Below are 16651 nucleotides of genomic sequence, written 5' to 3'. Positions count from 1 at the left end.
ATTTTATAATGTTAAAGGTGTTTTATAAATGTCCCAAGGTATTTCACAGGAACATGGTAAAAGAGAATTTGATACCAAGCCACATCTGGAGATATGCAGTCAGAGGAGGAAAATGAGATCAGTTTTCCAGAGCTTGGGACCCAGACAACTGAATTGCAGACACCTTTTAAGGAAAAATTCTCTTTTAATATAAATGTAGTTACATTGCAGCCCCCAAAAACACATATTCTCTTTGGCTGCCAGTTTCTCCTCCAATCTCCATCCTTCTCCACCTGGCTGAACTTGTTCACTGAACCCCTTTAATACAGGAACCAGACTCTGGGTTTATCTGTCTGAACCCCTTTAATACAGGAACCAGAGTCTGGGTTTATCTGACTGAACCCCTTTAATACAGGAACCAGACTCTGGGTATATCTGACTGAACCCCTTCAATACAGGAACCAGAGTCTGGGTTTATCTGACTGAACCCCCCTAATACAGGAACCAGACTCTGGGTTTACCTGACTGAACCCCTTTAATACAGGAACCAGACTCTGGGTTTACCTGACTGAACCCCTTTAATACAGGAACCAGACTCTGGGTTTACCTGACTGAACCCCTTTAATACAGGAACCAGACTCTGGGTTTATCTGACTGAACTCTCTGTTTTTATCTGTTTGTGATTTATCCATCCGCTCTTGGTTGCTACAGGAGGGGGTTTTCAGTCCCGAGTCACTGTGGGATTGTTTATTTGGTATATAATTTAGCTGAAAGCCACATATCTCTGGCTGCTCGGATATTTCAGTCTTTGCTGCGGTTTTCTCACTGCAGCGGGTGTTTTTCCTGGTTTATTCAGTGGAGCGGGTGCGCCCAGAAAGAGAGAATGAAACAAACGAGTTAAGTGGTTAAAGGGAGGGACTGAACGCTCTGTAGTTTTACGTTGTCTCAATTGAGACAGTCACTGAGTCTTTGTCTTTTATGCACTTGCTATTGGCCGATGTATAAACCCAGTGTCCAATCCCCAATCAGAATGGAATGACGACTGAACCGCCTCTTTTGCTGTGATTGGTTAATTCATTTGCTGTTGTTTGTTCCAAGAAATACCCCGAGGGAGGTTCCCGCCCACTGGAGCTAGAACCACCATCTGACGTCACCAGCAGCCTGGACTGTCCCATTGTCACAGTGAGTTAGGGGGGGGAGTGAGGAATAATGACCCAGCCTCTGTCAGGAAAAGCCAGGGTAAAAGCTGCTTTTATCCTGTGGTGATTGGATTAATTCTACAATCCCGGTGCCGGCTCCCGGGAAACTGTTCATTTCAGCCCCGGGGGGAGAGGGAGGAGAGTCTGGGAATGATCCCTCCCCCCCTGTCTGAATGGAGCCGGATACAGGCCCCGCCTCTTTCCCATTCGGCCCGGTGGATGTGTCTCTCCTGTTGTCCCCCTGTCCCCGGCTCTGAGCGGATCCCTCTCTCGGGGAATGGATGGAAAGGAGCTGCAGGTCCTGTCAGTGTCTCACACCCGGGGGGAGGGAGGGGGATTCGGGGGGAAACTTTCCTTTATTTTCACCGGGATTTAACTCTTTATCCGGGGGGGGGTGGAAATGGATGGAAAAGGAGCTGCGGGTCCCTCAGTGAAAACCGGAGCGGGGACCGGGAGTGGGGAGCGGGGACCGGGAGTGGGGAGCGGGGACCTGGAGTTGGAGCGGGGACCGGGCGGTTCCTCCTGCTGATACCGGATTAAACTGTCAGGTTTGGAGCGGGAACAGGATCAGCAAAAAAACGACATCGAGAGAAAATGGCCGCAGTAAACGTGGAGATTCTGATTGACAGGGCGTCCCGGCAGCTGATTGGATCTGGTTTGTGTTGGGCGGGGTGAGCGCTGATTGACAGGGCGATCCTGCAGTAGATTGGATCCTGGTTTGTGTTGGGCGTGGTGAACGCTGATTGACAGGGCGACGTAGCAGCTCATTGGATCCTGATTTGTGCTGGGCGGGTTGAGCGCTGATTGACAAGGCGGCATAGCAGCTGATTGCATGCTGATTTGTGTTGGGCGGGGTGAACGCTGATTGACAGGGCGGCGTAGCAGCTGATTGGATCCTGATTTGTGTTGGGCGGGGTGAGCGCTGATTGACACGGCGATCCGGCAGCTTTTTGTCTCTGGTTTCGCTCCTGTGGGTGGGTGGGTGGATGACGTCATCTGTTTGTGTCAAATTGGAAAATTCTGGAAACACTGAGCAGATCAGGAGGGAAACAGTTAATGATTCCAGTTTAATGTTGATGCTTTCAGAGCTGTTCTGTTTTTAGTTTAAACTTGCAGCATCTGCAGTATTTTTGCTTTTATTATAACAAGTTTTCTTTCTCTTCTGTTCCCAGTCCCACTTTCTTCAATAAAACCTCCCAAAGCCACAACCTCCAGCCTCCCCGAGAAGGACAAGGGCAGCAGGAGCCTGGGAACAGCATCACCTCCAAGCTCCCCTCCCAGTCACACACACACCGCCTCGACTTGGAGATATACCGGCCGTTCCTTCATCGTCACTGGGTCAAAATCCTGGAACTGCCTCCCTAACGGCTCCGTGGGAGCCCCTTCACCACACGGGGCTGAAACGGGTGAAGAAGGCGGCCCATCACCACCTCCTCAAGGGGCGTCTCGGGATGGACAATAAACGTCGGCCTTCGCCAAAGACGCTCCCATCTCAAGAATTAATATTTCATTGTAAAGATTCCTTTTACGTCCAGTAGATTGTGATCCATAAGGAATATTTTTTATATGGACAAGTCCTTATCCTGACTAACAATTTGCTACCAGGAGTGTCTGGGTAGATACAATGGGTGATGGGTTGATTTCCACTTCAATCAGACACCAGTTCCCAGCTGGATGTCAACCCAGTATCAGAGACTGGAATTCTCACCTACGCTCACCGGGGTAGAGGGAACAAGGGATGGGAAGCGGCAAGGGATTGTAATAAAGAGGGAAAAAAGTGTCTGGTGAAAAAGCCACAGTCATGAGGATGTTCAGTGCGTCTCAGACACTGAACCAAGACCAACAGCAACTAAATGGAGTCATGAATGTGTCCTTGCTACTGAAGTAAACTCAATCACAACAATGAGGATGTTCCAGTTTATCTTGAAGTGTGGATGCCATTAAGTCTTGTGTCATGAGGCCACACAGACAGTGAAATATGTTCTGAATCATAGCGACACGAGGAGAGACCCCCAACCAGCAGTTCAATGTATCTCAGACAGGTAAGTTCCAGTTTCAGTTTTCTCCCATCACTTCAAGATGATTCCAACATTAAAGACAGACCTGTGTTTATATTGCATCTTTCCTGGTAATCTACAGCTCTGCTAGGGATGTTGGTTGATGGCCAAATAAACCAGGAGGAAGTCACCTATTCCACTTCCAGTACTGGCTGTAGGATCACTTACATCCATGGGAGAGGGCAAAAGGGACCCTCAGTTTAATGTCTCGACTAAAAGACAGAACTTCCAATAGTGCAGCACTCCCTCAGTGCCACAGTGGGAATGTCAGCATTTTTTTGAGCTCAGGTCTGTGGTGTGGGTTTTGAACCTCATTGTTCAGGGACAGGGATGTGCTGTCTTTTGGACAGGACGTTGAACCATAGGATCATATATGTTTCAGTCAAGTTGTCTCTCAGTCTAAAATCCAGCAGATACATGCCTAATGTGTCCAGCTTTTCCTCATAAGACAACCAATACATTCCAGGTATTAGTCTGGTAAACCTTCTCTGAACTGCTTCCAACACATTTACATCCTTCCTTAAACTGGAGCATAACCTCCCTACTTTTATATTCAGTTCACCTCACATTGTCTTCGCTTTCCTAATTACTTGCTGTACCTGCATACTAGCCTTTTGTGATTCATGCACTAGGACACCCAGATCCCTCCATCTAAGCTCTGCAATCTCTCACTACTTAGATAATATGCTTTTTCATTTTTCCAGCCAAAATGGACAGTTCACATTTGCCCACATTATACTCCATTTGCCAGATCTTTGCTCAATCACTTAAGCTATCTATGTCCCCTTCACAACTTACTTCATCAGCAAATTTAGCAGCTATACCTCCTGTCTCTTCATCCAAGTCATTTATGTAAATTGTGAAAAGTTGAGGCCCCAGCACTAATCCCTGTGGCACACCACTTGTTTCATCCCACCCATTTATTAATGTGGCAATCACCTTGATAAAAACAATTGCTAGTTAAACAGGTGATGGCCATTGATTATCCCATCTAAATAGAATAGAAAGATACGGTTGGAACACTGTGTGGTAGCATTGAGGAGTTATCTTGAAAAATAAACCAGCTTGAACTAAAGGGCCACAGCCTGGATTAATTCCATCAGGCCCCAAGGATTTGTCAGCCCACAACTCTTAACAATTTTTTCACTACCGTTTCATTGGTGATTGTAATTTTCCTGAGTTCCTCTCTCCCTTTTCCTGATTTACAGCTATTTCTGGGATGTTACTTGTATCCCCCGTAGTGAAGACTGATACAAAATCTGTTCAATTCATCTGCCATCTCCTTACTTCCCATTATTAATTCCCCAGACTCGTTTTCTATAGGACCAATGCTCACTCTGTTAATTCTTTTCTTATTTAGGTATCTATAGGAACTCTGGCTATCTGTATTCATATTTCTAACTAGCTTTCTCTCAGACTCTTAATTTTCCTTCCTTATTAACCTGTTTGTCATTCTTTGTTCTCTATATTCTGCCCAATCTTCTGAGCTGCCACCCATCTTTGTGCAATTATGATTTTTCTTGAAGTTTGATACTGTCTTTAACTCTTTTAGTTAACCATGGATGGTGTGTCCTCCCCTTGGAATTTTTCTTTCTCATTGGACTGTATTTATTTTGTGTATTCTGAAATGTCCCTTCAAATATCTGCCACTGCATCTCTACTGACCTATCCCTTAGCCTTATTTTCCAGTTCACTTTAACTAGCTCTGTTTTCATTCCCAAATAATTGCCCGTATTTAAGTTTAAAATACTAGCCTTGGACCCACTCTTCTCTCCCTCAAACTGAATGTAAACTTCAATCATATTATGATCACTGCCACCTAAGGGTGTCTTCACTATGAGGATAACAATTTATCCTATCTTGTTGCACAATACCAGGTCTAGTATAGCCTGCTCTGTGGTTGGTTCCAGAGCATGCTGTTCTCAGAAACTTTCCCAAAAACTTTCTTTGAACTCCTCATCTAGGCTACCTTTGCCCATCTGATTTTTTTCCAGTCTATATGCGGATTAAAATGTCCCCATGTGCCTTTCTGACAAGCTCCCATTATTTCCTCCTTTAAATTCCATCCTACTGTGTGGTCACTGTTAGGGAGACTGTACACCACTCCCACAAATGACTTCTTGCCTTTATCATTTCTCATCTCGACCCACACCGTTTCTACATCCTGGTTTCCTGAATTTAGCACAATAGTGAGGGATGACCTATTACTGCAATTAATTAACAGAGCCACCCCTCCACCTTTTCCTAGCTTCCTGTCCATCTTAAATTTCATGAGCCCTTTAATATTCAGGTCCCAATCTGTCATCCTGCAGCAATGTCTCTAACGTGGTCATGTGATCAGACCTGGAGGAGTACATCCAACCAGAGCTGGTGTTCCAGCTGCCCTTTAGTGTGATGTTACCCACGCTCACTATTTGAGTAAATAAATGGATGACTGCCTTTAGATCTACAGTGTGAGTGGTGACTGAAAATCGTGCAACATAGGAGTTCATTCAGCCCATCGTGCTGCCTCTGAGGAAGAGCTACTCAATTAATCCCAGTCCCCTTCTCTTTTCCCACAGTTCTGCAGATTTCTTTCCCCATTCAGGTGTTTATCCAACTTTCAAAAACTCTAATTGAAAGAGCATTTTTAGCCTTGTTAAATCTCAACTTTGGAGCTTCATAAAACCAGATTTGGCCCTGAGCCACATTAGGAACAGGTGACCAAAAGCTCAGTCAGAGGTCGGTTTTAAGGCTCATCTTCAACAAGGACAGACAGTGTCGAAGAGGTTTAGAGAGGGAGTCCCAGAGCTTAGCGCCCAGGCAGCTGAAGGCACGGCCGCCATTAGTGGAGCGATGGAAAACGGGGGATGCTCCAGGGGCTTGAATTGGAGGAGCGCAGAGATCTCAGAGGGTTGTAGTGAAGGTTGCAGGTTACAATGACAGGGAGGGGCTGGAAGACAGTGGAGAGATGGGGAGGATTTGAGGGGTTGGAGAAAGTTAGAGATAAGGATAGTTGGAGGGACAAGAGGTTACAGAGATAGGGAGGCAATGAAAGGATTAGTAAGCAAGGATGAGAATATTAAAATTGAGACATTACTGGACCGGAGGCTAATGTATATCAGTGAGCAACATGGGGGTGATGTGTGAAAGGGACTTGGTGTGGGTGTTAGGATATGACGGCAGCAGAGTTTTGGATGGGCTGGAGATTAGAGGGTGGAATGTGGGACACTGCCCAGGAGAACATTGGAATAGTTGAGTCTGGAAGTAATAAACGCAGACATGAGGGCTTCAGCAGTAGATTAGCTGAATGGGGGGAGATGCTTAAGTTAAATAGTGGATCTAATTCGCATTTGAGCTGTAATGTTTTCTATTCCAGTTTGTCGAACCCCAGACCCAAGTGTAACTCCTGCAGTTGATCATCATAAACAACACAACACAACCGAAGGTAATACCGTGTGAAATTTTATAATGTTAGATGAGGTGTCAGCTGTGGTTCAGTGGCTTCAACATTCACCTGAGTCAAGTGGTCATGGGGCCAAATCCCCCTCCAATAGACATGGGGAAAATTGAGCACAACACCTCCTAGGGTAGTGCCAGATGGGGCGGTGCCACTCCCTCTGGCTTCTCCCTGAGGGGCCATCTTTTTTATGGGATGAGAAACCCAGGTTGCCATTTGCCTTCTCTGGTGGATGTACATGATCCCAAATCTCCAGCACAAGCTGGGTTTAGTTGAAGGCCCTTAATGCCTGAGCTTTAACCTTCCCACAGAAATGAAAGCAGTGATTTACTGGTCAGTGCTTCTTGTAAATCAAGCATCGCAGTGTAACCATGTGAAGCTTGGGATGTAATGTACCAGCAGGGAGGTTATATCTGTGGATAAATACTTTCAATCTTTCCCTGGTGACTCGCCTGTGCCAGTTTCTGGGCTCCTTGGGGAGCAGGTTGTGCTGCCCTGTACCTACAAACGCAATGTCCCAGTCTCAGATTTACTGGTAATTTGGGGGACATCTCAGCATGAACATTTACACAAGTTCATCACTGGGAATGACGATTTGACAGGACAAGACCCATGGTTCAGAAACAGAACAAAACTGTTCAAAGATCAACTGGAACAGGGCAGCTGGTTGGTTCTGATCTCTGACCTCAGGAAGTCTGACCAGAACCAGTATCAGTGTCAGATTTACAGGAACACGAGTGTGGGCTATTATTGGGAGCAAACTGATCTTGGTCATCTCTCTAAGAGGTGAGAGGTTTCTGTTTCAGGTATTCTGTATTTAATCTCTGTATGGGTTAGGTCATTCAGTGGTTATGTTACTAGACTAGTTATACAGAGGCCTGGACTAATGATTCAGAGGATGAGAGTTCAAATCCCTCCATGGCACACCCAGAATTTAAATTCAGTTTATTAAATAAAAATCTGGAAATATAAAGTTGGTTCCAATAAAAGTGACGCTGAAGCTGTTGGATTGTTGTAAAACCCCAACTGGTTCACGAATGTCCCTTTAGGGAAGGAAACCTGCTATCCTTACCCAGTCTGGTCTCTATGTGACTCCAGTCCCACAATAACCTGGTTGACTTTTAACTGTCCTCTGACTTGCTCGGCCACTTCAATCAGAATCAAACCATGAGAAAAAAAGAGACTAAAATTGAACAGATCACTGGATGTGACCCAGTTATGGAATCAGGAAACAACCAAGACCCACCCAGCCCAGTGGACTCTGCAATATCCCCTCACTAACATCTGGGGACGAGTGGTAATGCTGGGAGAGCTGGGTGATATAGTCATACTCACTGATGGAAGGAGTTGACAGAGTTATCAAGCTGCCCCCCCTCAGCTGATGAATCAGTACTCCTGCATGTTGAATGCCACTTGGAGGAAGCACTGGGGGTAGCGAGGACACAGAATGTACTGAGTGAGGTCTTCAATGTCCATCACTAAGGCTGGGTCAGTAATAGCACCACTGACTGAGCAGACTGAGCCCTGAAGGACAGAGCTGTCAAAAACTGGGTGATGGAAGGAGTTAATGGAGCTATCAAGCTGCACTCACTCTCCAGCAAAGAGCTCTATCCATCTCCAGATGTTGGGGAGGTGGGGCCCATCACACCTCTCAGGCAGCCTTTGCAAGACCCAGTGCACTTGCCTTGAAAGTGTATCCCAGTAGACCCAGGATCCTGGGGGGATTCTCTCCACAGGGGGATGTAGGCTGCTGGGAATGATCCTGCTCAGGGTAACTCTGGAAAACTTCCATTCTACCCCCCCCACAGTTAATGCAATCTTGTTGGATTTTTCACTTTGCCGACCCTGTTCCTGATCCTTCCCGATCAGTTTGACCCAAATCCCGTTCCTCCCAGGATGTGTTTCCCTAAAGCCCGATAGAGTCTTTGAACATTTCTGCAGTTTGTTTCACACACAATACTAAACACATGATGTTTTCTTTAGAACACACACAGGTACCAGGTAAACCTGTTTCTAAACTACTGCATGTGTTTTCAGCTCTTACATTTGAACATGCTGCAGAGACAGGTAGTAACATTAGAATGTTTGAAATGCTGTGTGATATTTCACCATAGAATGATTCTGTGAGAGTGAGTGGTGTGGGTCACTGTTACCTGTACATGGCCCTTAAACTACTTGGAATTGTTATTTCTGTTTTTTGAATCTCACCTTCCTGTCGCTCAGATACAGAACTGAGGATTCCTGCTTCCCACTAGCATTAGTGTCTCTGGAATCCTGAGTGGAAAGTCTTGGTACAATTTTAACCGAACCCTCCTATTGGGAAACTGACGGGATTGTGTGTAACACTGGTTGAAGTCAGTGGGGAGTAATATTGACCTGGGTGTAAATCAGCGTTCCACCCAATCCCGTGGCTTTCCTTTCCTGATTTAATTAAAATTCCCGCTCTATTTCATCGGACTGTTGGGTTTAACTGGAGGGAGGTTGCTGCTGGTCAGTGTCCAGTTATGTCGATTGGAAAGCATGTATCCATCACATTGTGGGACAGTGTGTGTGTGCACGGAGCTGTGGGGTGGCCTGGTGTGTGTGTGATTATTGGTATCTAACCTCCCACATCCCTCCAGGACTAGAATTAACCAGGGATCTGTTTGTACTGGGGTTGGTTCTGAAACACTAGGTGCTGAAGGTCTCTGCTGTTAGTTTTGTTAGTGTGTCCCAGTCTGTTAATGTCTTCATTCTGTCCACAGATTCTGGACTCTCTACTGGAGCAAGAGTGGGATTGGGAATCGGAATTCCTGTTCTTCTTGTTGCTGTAATTGTGGTTTTCATATTCCAAACACGGCAAAGATGGTGAGTTCTAGAATGTTCCACGGCTCCCATTGTTAATTCCAGTTTAGTTTTATTACATTTAGTGTTGTGGAAATGTTGTGTACAGCGATACACTTTGAGCTGCCTGTGCTCATCTCTCTGGCCTCTTGACCATCCCCTGATTTCCATCACTCCACCATTGGCGGTCGTGATGTCAGCTGCCTGGGCCCTAAGCTCTGGAATTCCCTCCCTAAACCTCTCCTTTTCAGGCGCTCTTTAAAACCTACCACCTTTTGATCAAGACTTTGGTCACCTGTCCTAATATCTCCTTATGTGGCTCACGCTTTCCCCTGTTAGGCACCTTTGGACAATAAGGCTGCTATATAAATGCAAGTTCTTGCTCAATCTCAGCACCCTGTGACCCGGCCATCAGTGGTTTCCATCACTGGGGCAGCCATCTTGGATTTCCTTGTCTCCTTCAACATCCCCATCTCCCTGCCCACCTCTCACCCACCCAGCGGTGGGGAGGGGAGATTATTACAGACTCTCTAACTCTGTCCTCTGACTCTCCATCACGATATTTCTGTGTCTGTTAACCTGTTTGGTCACTGCTGGATTGGGCTTGAGCACATCAAGGAATATCCTGTCCATCTGTGGCTCCTCTCAATCCTTCAGGATCAGTCTGGAGAGTCCGGACACTCCCAACCTCCTCGTGTCTGATCTGATCCCCATCATCTTGAGCTCAGTGTTAACCGAGATCCTCATCAATTCTTCTTCTTCTCCAATATTGAGGTGAGCTGGCATTTTTCTATTTGTCTGGTGCCTCGGTCAGCACAGCTCCTGTGGAGTGTCCAGCTCTTGCCCATTGCCTCCCCTATGAGCCTCCTCTCCTCTACACTCTGTGCTCCATCACCGTGCAGCTCCTGTGACCCATTTTCCAGCTGCTATTGGTACCCAGGATGTTGAGTGTAATTTAATCGGTCTGTGCTCCTGAACGGCTCCTTTCCACACTTGTCCAAAGTGTTGGATTCTTTTAATGTCACCTGAACTCTGCTGGTTTTTCTCTCCTAGGAATCGACACTCGAACAATCGAAATGAAGCATCTAAGGATGTTCCTTTGACAGGGGTGACCTGTCCAGATGAAACACGGGGCCTTGTGACAACAGCACCTGAGCATCAGGATGGAGCGGCTGGAGAACAAAACCTTCTGGGGAACGGGACTGTCCAGCACCGACTGAGTTTCCCCAGCATTGAGCCTGTGTCAGGGAGGGGAAAATCAGCCCAGAATGGATGATTGTTACATATGAACGTATAACCCTCTGCGCTGTGGAGGATCCCCCCCCAACACCACCACTGCCCTGCGGGTGCCAGCCCTCCCCCCATCACTCTCTCTCCCCCCACCCACAATGAGGCACCGTGGACTACGTGCTGAGGGATGTAGTGGAGCTTGGGGGCAGCCGCCACAAAGGCGCAATGGGGAAAGGTCGCTGTCTAAGACCTTTCAGCTACAGTACACCGAGGGGCTGGGGATTGTATAGACCCCTCGGGCTGTACGACTCAGACGGAAAGTGTACAGTGAATACTAAATATATCATCATTGTATTGAAGCACCTCAGAGTGTTAACATGATGTATGTCGATAAAGTGAATAGCTTTGCACTGTCTGACTCTCGGTAATGACCATATTGAAATGTCTGTAATATTGATTCCATTGAAACACCTCATGTCCTGTGTGGAAAAGTGGAATATGATTGCATTTTTTGTGATGGCCATTTTGAAATGCCTTGTAATGTTTTTTCAAATATTTTATGAAAGTATATTGTTCCAAATAAAAATTTTGTATTTTATATCTTCAAAATGAAGTCAAAACAGGTCTGTGGGTCTGGATTTTTAATTTCGTATGTTTCCCAGTTGGAGGGGATTCTGATCCTCCAGACAACCCTCAGAGAGAAATTTCTCATTTCTGTCTTAAATGGGCAACCTCTTATTTTTAAACCATGAGCCCCAAGTTCTAGATTCTCTCACAAGAGGAAACATCCTCTCCACATCCACCCTGTCAAAACCCCTCAGGATCTTACTCTTCGAGTCCGTCCAACCCACCCATTCCAGGTATTGGTCTGGTAAACTTTCTCTGAACTTCCAACGCATTTACATCCTTTCTTAAATAAAGAGACCGTTCAGTGCTTCCTTGTGGAGATCATAGTTCAGGATTGAAATCAGAATCACTTCCCACTGACCGTGAGTCCTTGTCACCAACTTGTCATCAGTGAGTCTGAGATGATAATTTCAGAATGTCCAAATCAACAGGAGATCAGGAAAAGGAATTGACCAATTTGGTATTTTAGGGACATTTGTTTATTACACTGAATAAGTTCAATAATGTATTGGTACTTACAATTATATTTTGGACACTATTAAGTTTATACAAAAGTTCCCTGCCTTCCATGATCTTTACTGTCATCAGTGTAGAACATGATCTTGGAGAGTTTCCCAATGCAGCTGCAGTTGGTGGCTTTGGCTTGGTGGGTGCGGGGGTTGGGATTACGAGGTTCGGGACTCTCACTGGATGAACATCCTGTGTCACCAGCTGCTCTCCTTTGGTGGCTCAGGTCAATTCTTCCACAGGACCTCCACCCCTGGAATCGGGGAGAGATTGGTCCCTTCTCTCCACCCAGAAACTGAACTGGACTAGCCATATAAACACTGTGGCTACAAGAGCAGGCCAGGGGCTGGGAATCCTGAGGCAAGTAACTCACCTCCTGACTCCCCAAAGTCTGTTCACAAGGCACAAGTCAGGAGTCTCTGATGCAAACTGTCCACTTGCCCTGGATGAGTGCAGCTCCCACAACACTCAAGAAGCTCATCACCATCCAGGACAAAGCAGCCCGCTTGATGGCACCCCTTTTACAAATATTCACTCTCCACCACCGACGCACATTTGCAGCAGTATGTACCATCTACAAGATGCACTGGAGAAACTCTGTAACCTCTTCCAACCCTGTATAACCCTCCCTATCCTTGTAACCTCCTCCTGCCCCTACAACTGTCCCTATCCCTTTAACCTCCTCCAGCCCATACAAACCTCCCTATCTCTTTAACCTCTTCCAACCCCCTATAACCCTCCCTATCTCTGTAAACTCTTCCAACCCTTATAACCCTCTCTATCTCTGTAACTTCCTCCAGCTTCTGTAACCCTCCCAATCTTTGTAACCTCTTCCAGCCCGAACAACCCTCCAAAATCTCTGCGCTCCTTTCAGCCCCTTGAGCATCCCCCGATTCCCATCGCTCCAACATTGGCGGCCGTGCCTTCAGCTGCCTGGGGTCCTAAACTCTGGAATTCCCATCCTAATTCTCTATCTCCCTTCCTTTAAGATGCCCATTAAAAACTTCATTGTCTAAGCTTTTAGTCCCTATAATCTGCTTAGGTGGCTCTGGATCAACTTTTGACTCATTTACAAAACCCTGATGTGCATAGGGGCACTTTTTTGCAATATTAATGGCGCTATATAAATGCAAGTTGTTTTTTGTTGTTGTTCCTGTATTAAAGGGGTTCAGCCATTAGATGGCGCTGCTCATCCAAATTTAAAACTGAGCAGCGGCGCCACCAGGTGGGCAAAGGGCGGTATTGCAGAGACAACTTCAGCAACTTTCAAAACAGAGACTTGCATTTCTCTGGCGCCTTCACCTTCCCAGGATGGCTAAAGCTTTTCACAGCCAATTAAATACTTTTCCAAAAGTATGTTCGCTGTAGTAATGTAGGAAACGTGGCGGCCAATTTTCGGACAGCAAGCTCCCACAAACATCAATGTGATAATGACCCAGATCATGTTTTTTTAGTGATGTTGGTTGAGGGGTAAATATTGGCCCCAGGACACCGGGGAGACCTTCCCCCTGCTTTTCTTCCAAATAGTGGCTGTGTGATCTTTTACACGCACTAAGGAGACAGATGGGGATCTCGGTTTAAAATTTCACCTGAAGGCCAGCATCTCCTTTGGCACCGACCCTCCGACAGCGCGGCACCCCCTCAGTGTTGATGGGGGGCAGCGGGTTTGGAGAGGGAACAGGAGGTAGGGGGCTGTTTGGAGAGGAACCAGGGTGATGGGGTGGGGAGAGGAAGCAAGGACAGATGGCGGGGGGGAAGAGGAGTGGCGGGTGGGGAGAGAGGGAGTTGGGTGGGGAGAGAGGGAATGGGGGGGAAAGAGGGCGTGGGGGGGAAAGAGTGAGTGGGGGGGAAGAGAGGGAGTGGGAGGGAAGAGAGGGAGTTGGGGGGAAGAGAGGGAGTGGGAGGGAAGAGAGGGAGTTGGGGGGAAGGGAGGGAGTTGGGGGAAGAGAGGGAGTTGGGGGGAAGAGAGGGAGTGGGGGAAGAGAGGGAGTTGGGGGGGTAAGAGAGGGAGTGGGGGGGAAGAGAGGGAGTGGGAGGGAAGAGAGGGAGTGGGGGCGAAGAGAGGGAGTGGGGGGGAAGAGAGGGAGTGGGGGGGAAGAGAGGGAGGGGGGAAGAGAGGGAGTGGGGGGGGAGAGAGGGAGTGGGGGGAAGAGAGGGATTGGGGGGAAGAGAGGGAGTGGGGAGGGAAGAGAGGAAGTGGGGGGAAGAGAGGGAGTGGGGGGGGAAGAGAGAGAGTGGGGGGAAGAGAGGGAGTGGGGGAAGAGAGGGAGTGGGGGGGAAGAGAGGGAGTGGGGGGAAGAGAGGGAGTGGGGGGGGAAGAGAGGGAGTGGGAGGGGAAGAGAGGGAGTGGGAGGGGAAGAGAGGGAGTGGGGGAAGAGAGGGAGTGGGGGAAGAGAGGGAGTGGGGGGGAAGTGAGGGAGTGGGGGGGAAGAGAGGGAGTGGGGGGGAAGAGGGGGAGTGGGGGGGAAGAGGGGGAGTGGGGGGAAGAGGGGGAGTGGGGGGGAAGAGAGGGAGTGGGGGAAGAGAGGGAGTGGGGGAAGAGAGGGAGTGGGGGGACGAGTGGGAGTGGGGGGAAGAGGGGGAGTGGAGACTCTCTGTAATGACCATATTGAAATGTCTGTAATATTGACAGCGCGGAGCCCCCTCAGTACTGACCCTCCGACAGCGCGGAGCCCCCTCAGTACTGACCCTCCGACAGCGCGGAGCCCCCTCAGTACTGACCCTCCGACAGGAGAATGTGTTAATAGCAGAACGAGGGTTTGCAGTCGGTGAAAGAACAACATGGAAGAAGTGACAGATGGTCCTTTGGGGTGGGAAGAGGGGACATTGGAAGCGAGAAGGATAGCAAGTGGGGTAAAAAAGGGGATAAATCAATGAATAAAAATGAGCTAAAACAATAAAAGCACTTTCATGACCGGAAGGTGTTGAACTCCATGTTAAGTCTGCTGTTTCTCCAGTTTGCTGTTCTGCTTTGGTGGCTCGGGTCAATTCTTCCACAGTACCTCCAACCCTGGAATTGGGGAGAAATTGGTGCCTTCACTCCACCCAGAAACTGAACTGGACTAGCATATAAACACTGTGGCTACAAGAGCAGGCCAGGGGCTGGGAATCCTGTGGTGAGTAACTCACCTCCTGACTCCCCAAAGCCTGTCCACCATCCACAAGGCACTAGTCAGGAGTGTGATGGAATATTCCCCACTTGCCCTGGATGAGTGCAGCTCCCACAACACTCAAGAAGCTCAACACCATCCAGGACAAAGCAGCCCCGCTTGATTGGCACCCCATCCACAAATGTTCACTTTCTCCACCACCGACGCACTGTAGCAGCAGCGTGTGTACCATCTACAAGATGTACTGGAGAAACTCACCAAGGCTCCTTAGACAGCACCTTCCAAACCCACCACCACTACCATCTAGAAGGACAAGGGCAGCAGATAGTTGGGAAGACCACCACCTGGAAGTTCCCCTCTAAGCCACTCACCGTCCTGACTTGCAAATCCATCGGCCGTTCCTTCACTGTCGCTGGGTCAAAATCCTGGAGCTCCCTCCCTGACAGCACTGTGGGTGTTCCTACACCACATGGACTGCAGCAGTTCAAGGAGGCAGCTCATCACCACCTTCTAAAGGGGCAATTAGGGATGGGCAATAAATGCTGGCCCGGCCAATGACGCCCACATGAATGAATTAAAAAATCCCACTCCCTCCCCCACCCTAACGAGTGACCAGTTTGTTCCATGAAAGTCCCAAAGTGCCTCAGCCGATGAACACATGAAGTTGTCCAAAAGGAGGAAATCAGTATTCCAATCTTTACAGAAACTCACACCACCCTGGGAATGTTGTTTGAACAAAGTGGTTTAATTTATTTTACACAAAAGAAAAAAGAAATTTAATGAGACATTCAGAATAAGCCATTTAACTCGCGCTTAACTGACTGTCAATAAATACTGAGTTTTATAAAAGTTTCTCCCATTCACCAGTTGGGGAGCAGTAACACTGTGTTGGTCCGCTGTGATTTTTCTCCAATATCAGTAAAGACTTGGAGAGACATGAACTGGCTGAGGGTCTGGGCAAGGGGCTTCCACTCGCCCCACTGGGGAGCTTGTGTCCCTGGGTTACTGGGGTGGAAACACAAGTCACTGTTTGAGGGTGGGAATGGGCAATGGCAGCAGGACAGCAGACCAGGGGTTCACTGTGTTAACACACTGCGGCCTTTGGTATGAATCAACACAGCAAGCTCATTCAGGAGGCCATTCAGAGATAGGGACCCTTCCCCTAACCTGGGAGAAAGATACAGGAACACTATTCCCACATTAAGGAAGAAGAGCTAAAAAATCCCAGGGATCCAGAGTTGTTCCTCAACATCTCATCCTCAGGAAACAATTCCCCAAATCCCTTTTAAACAATTTTTGGATTTAAAAAATTTAAATTGCTCAATGTATATTGCACAGAAAACACACTCTTTTGAGTGCTAGAGTTTGTCCTAATGTCTTCAGCAATCCATTCGCCAGGCACCTTCTGGAGCCTCACTCAGTGGATGTTGATGGGCTATTTGGCTATGATAAGCATCACAGCTAAGTTTCTTACCCAAGAGAGGCTCTGAGATTTCAACAGGAGCGAATGGAGAGTGATCAGCAGCAGCAAATAAAATAAAAGTGCAAAAACATTAAATATTCCACAAGCCAGATAGATGATAATTTAACAAATACATATTAACAGAGACTCTGGGGTATTTCACACACTCCCCCTGTAAACATGATAAATAACAATCACCTGTCAGGCAATGTGGACAC

General features: G+C 47.5%; 1 long non-coding RNA gene across 1 annotated transcript in view; it reads left to right on the top strand.

The window, feature by feature from the left end:
• The first annotated feature begins 1404 nt into the window (after positions 1-1404).
• Positions 1405-16651, top strand: part of LOC144674874 (uncharacterized) — a 53861-nt gene continuing 38614 nt past the window's right edge. Inside the window, exons 1-4 of the long non-coding RNA XR_013574664.1 lie at positions 1405-1481; positions 2351-3220; positions 6594-6662; positions 9419-9521. This is a non-coding gene — a long non-coding RNA (uncharacterized LOC144674874). The remainder of the gene's footprint in view (positions 1482-2350; positions 3221-6593; positions 6663-9418; positions 9522-16651) is intronic.

Source organism: Cetorhinus maximus, unplaced genomic scaffold (genome assembly GCF_964194155.1).
Source record: "Cetorhinus maximus unplaced genomic scaffold, sCetMax3.hap1.1 HAP1_SCAFFOLD_839, whole genome shotgun sequence".
Classification (NCBI taxonomy): Eukaryota; Metazoa; Chordata; class Chondrichthyes; order Lamniformes; family Cetorhinidae; genus Cetorhinus; species Cetorhinus maximus.
The sequence above is the reverse complement of the archived record's forward strand: the minus strand, read 5'-3'. Positions and strand labels throughout refer to the sequence as shown.